This window comes from Arachis hypogaea, chromosome 12 (genome assembly GCF_003086295.3).
Source record: "Arachis hypogaea cultivar Tifrunner chromosome 12, arahy.Tifrunner.gnm2.J5K5, whole genome shotgun sequence".
Lineage (NCBI taxonomy): Eukaryota > Viridiplantae > Streptophyta > Magnoliopsida > Fabales > Fabaceae > Arachis > Arachis hypogaea.
Window position 1 is genome coordinate 51,287,025 of NC_092047.1, and position 4,221 is coordinate 51,291,245.

General features: G+C 43.2%; 1 non-coding gene across 1 annotated transcript; it reads right to left on the reverse strand.

Annotated features, from left to right (window-relative positions):
• Positions 1-537: 537 nt before the first annotated feature.
• Positions 538-645, reverse strand: LOC112730949 (small nucleolar RNA R71). Its single transcript, XR_003166748.1, has one exon. It is a non-coding gene; the product is annotated as a small nucleolar RNA R71 (small nucleolar RNA).
• Between the last annotated feature and the right edge of the window lie 3,576 nt (positions 646-4,221).

Below are 4,221 nucleotides of genomic sequence, written 5' to 3' on the forward strand. Positions count from 1 at the left end.
CAAATGAGCAGGAGCAAGGATAAGAATATTCTTGTTGAAGCAGATCCGGAACCTGAAAGGACTCTGAAAAGAAAATTAAGAGAAGCTAAATTACAACAATCTAGAAATAACCTTTCAGAAATTTTCGAACAGGAAAAGGAGATGGCAGCCGAAAATAATAATAATGTAAGGAAGATGCTTGGTGACTTTACTGCACCTAATTCCAATTTACATGGAAGAAGCATCTCCATTCCTGCCATTGGAGCAAACAACTTTGAGCTGAAACCTTAATTAGTTTCTCTGATGCAGCAGAACTGCAAGTTTCATGGACTTCCATATGAAGATCCTTTTCAGTTCTTAACTGAATTCTTGCAGATATGTGATACTGTTAAGACTAATGGAGTAGATCCTGAAGTCTATAGGCTCATGCTTTTCCCTTTTGTTGTAAGAGACAGAGCTAGATTATGGTTGGATTCTCAACCCAAAGACAGCCTGAATTCTTGGGATAAGCTGGTCACGGCTTTCTTAGCCAAGTACTTTCCTCCTCAAAAGCTGAGCAAGCTTAGAGCTGATGTTCAAACCTTCAGACAGAAAGAAGGTGAATCCCTCTATGAAGCTTGGGAAAGATACAAACAGTTGACCAAAAAGTGTCCTTCTGACATGCTTTCAGAATGGACCATCCTGGATATATTCTATGATGGTTTATCTGAGTTATCAAAGATGTCACTGGACACCTCTGCAGGTGGATCCATTCACCTAAAGAAAACGCCTGCTGAAGCTCAAGAACTCATTGACATGGTTGCTAATAACCAGTTCATGAACACTTCTGAAAGGAATCCTGTGAATAATGGGACGCCTATGAAGAAGGGAGTTCTTGAAGCTGATACTCTGAATGCCATATTGGCTCAGAACAAAATATTGACTCAGCAAGTCAATATGATCTCTCAGAGTCTGAATGGAATGCAAGCTGCATCCAACAGTACTCAAGAGGCTTCTTATGAAGAAGAAGCTTATGATCCTGAGAACCCTGCAATAGCAGAGGTGAATTACTTAGGTGAACCTTATGGAAACACCTATAACTCATCATGGAGAAATCATCCAAATTTCTCATGGAAGGATCAAAAGCCTCAACAAGGCTTTAATAATGGTGGAAGAAACATGTTTAACAATAATAAACCTTTTCCATCATCCACTCAGCAACAGACAGAGAACTCTGAACAAAATACTTCTAATTTAGCAAACTTAGTCTCTGATCTATCTAAGGCCACTGTGAGTTTCATGAATGAGACAAGGTCTTCCATTAGAAATTTGGTAGCACAAGTGGGCCAGCTGAGTAAAAGGATCACTGAAATCCCTCCTAGTACTCTCCCAAGCAATACAGAAGAGAACCCAAAAGGAGAGTGCAAGGCCATTGACATAAGCAAAATGGCCGAACCTGTAAGGGAAGGAGAGGACGTGAATCCCAAGGAGGAAGACCTCTTGGGACGTCCAGTGATCAATAAGGAGCTTCCCTCTAAGGAACCAAAGGAATCTGAGACTTATCTAGAGACCATAGAGATTCCATTAAACCTCCTTATGCCCTTCATGAGCTCTGATGAGTATTCCTCTTCTGAAGAGAATGAGGATGTTACTGAAGAGCAAACTGCCAAGTTTCTTGGTGCAATCATGAAGCTGAATGCCAAACTATTTGGCATTGATACTTGGGAAGTTGAACCTCCCTTGTTCATCAATGAACTAAGTGATCTGGATCAACTGACATTGCCTCAGAAGAGACAAGATCCTGGAAAGTTCATAATACCCTGTACCATAGGCACCATGATCTTTAAGGCCCTGTGTGACCTTGGTTCAGGAATAAACCTCATGCCCCTCTCTGTAATAGAGAAACTGGGAATCTATGGGGTGCAAGCTGCTAAAATCTCATTAGAGATGGCAGACAGTTCAAGAAAACAGGCATATGGACAAGTAGAGGACGTATTAGTAAAGGTTGAAGGCCTTTACATCCCTGCTGATTTCATAGTCCTGGATACTGGAAAGGAAGAGGATGAATCCATCATCCTAGGAAGACCTTTCCTGGCCACAGCAAGAGCTGTGATTGATGTTGACAGAGGTGAAATAGTCCTTCAATGGAATGAGGACTCCCTTGTGTTTAAAACTCAAGGATCTCCCTCTGCAACCATGGAGAGGAAGCAGAAAAAGCTTCTCTCAAAGCAGAGTCAACCAGAGCCCCCACAGTCAAACTCTAAGTTTGGTGTTGGGAGGTCACAACCAAACTCTAAGTTTGGTGTTGAACTCCCATATCCAAACTCTAAGTTTGGTGTTGGAGAGTCTCAACAAAGCTCTGCACATCTGTGAGGCTCCATGAGAGCCCACTGTCAAGCTATTGACATTAAAGAAGCGCTTGTTGGGAGGCAACCTAATTTTTATTTATCTAACTATATTTTTCTTAATTATATGTCCTTATAGGTTCATGATCATGTGGAGTCACAAAATAAATATAAAAATTGAAAACGGAATAAAAAATAGCAGAAAAAAAATCACACCCTGGAGGAGCATCTGTCTGGCGTTCAGCGCCAGAACAGAGCATGGTTCTGGCGCTGAACGCCCAAAATGGGCAGCTTCTGGGCGCTGAACGCCAGAACAGGCATGGTTCTGGCGTTCAACGCCAGAAATGGCACACAAATGGGCGTTGAACGCCCAAAATGGCCACCAACCTGGCGCTGAACGCCCAGAGTTGTGTGCAAAGGCATTTGTACATGCCTAATGGGTGCAGGGATGTAAATCCTTGAACACCTCAGGATCTGTGGACCCCACAGGATCCACTCAGGATCTGTGGACCCCACAGGATCCCCACCTACCTCCACTCACTTCTTCTCACCACTTTCTTTCACACAACCCCATAAACACTCTTCCCCAAAAACCTCTTCACCACTCACATCCATCCACTCTTCCCCATAAACTTACCTCATAAACTCCACCTACCTTCAAAATTCAAAACCAATTTCCCACCCAAACCCACCCATATGGCCGAAACCTTTCCCCCCTCCCTTCCCTATATAAAGCCCTCCATTCTTCATCAAATTCACACAACACAACCCCTCTATACCCTTCTTGGCCGAACCACATCACCTTCTCCCTCTCCTCATTTTCTTCTTCATCTTCTTCTTTTCTTTCTTTTATTGCTCGAGGGCGAGCAAAATTCTAAGTTTGGTGTGGTAAAAGCATAAGCTTTTTGTTTTTCCATTACCATTGATGGCACCTAAGACCGGAAAATCCTCTAGAAAGGGGAAAGGGAAGACAAAAGCTTCCACATCCGAGTCATGGGAGATGGAAAGGTTCATCTCCAAAGCCCATCAAGACCACTTCTATGACGTTGTGGCCAAGAAGAAGGTGATCCCTGAGGTCCCTTTCAAACTCAAAAGAAATGAGTATCCGGAGATCCGACATGAAATTCAAAGAAGAGGTTGGGAAGTTCTAACAAATCCCATCCAACAAGTCGGCATCCTAATGGTTCAAGAGTTCTATGCTAATGCATGGATCACCAAGAACCATGATCAAAGTAAGAACCCGGATCCAAAGAACTATGTTACAATGGTTCGGGGAAAATACTTAGATTTTAGTCCGGAGAATGTGAGGTTGGCGTTTAACTTGCCCATGATGCAAGGAGATGAACGCCGCTACACAAGGAGAGTCAACTTTGATCAAAGGTTGGACCAAGTCCTTATGGACATATGTGTAGAAGGAGCTCAATGGAAGATTGACTCCAAAGGAAAGCCGGTTCAACTAAGAAGATTGGACCTCAAGCCTATAGCTAGAGGATGGTTGGAGTTCATTCAATGCTCAATCATTCCCACTAGCAACCGGTCTAAAGTTACTATAGACCGGGCCATCATGATCCATAGCATCATGATTGGAGAAGAGGTGGAAGTTCATGAGATTATACCTCAAGAACTCTACAAGGTGGCTGACAAGTCCTCCACTATGGCAAGGTTAGCCTTTCCTCACCTCATTTTCCACCTATGCAATTCGGCTGGGATTGACATAGAGGGAGATATCCTCATTAAAGAGGACAAGCCCATCACTAAGAAAAAGATGGAGCAAGCAAGAGAGCCGACTCATGGAGCTCAAGAGGCGTATGAAGCTCATCACCATGAGATCCCGGAGATGCCTCAAATGCACTTTTCTCCACAAAACTATTGGGAGCAAATCAACACCTCCCTAGGAGAATTGAGTTCCAATATGGGA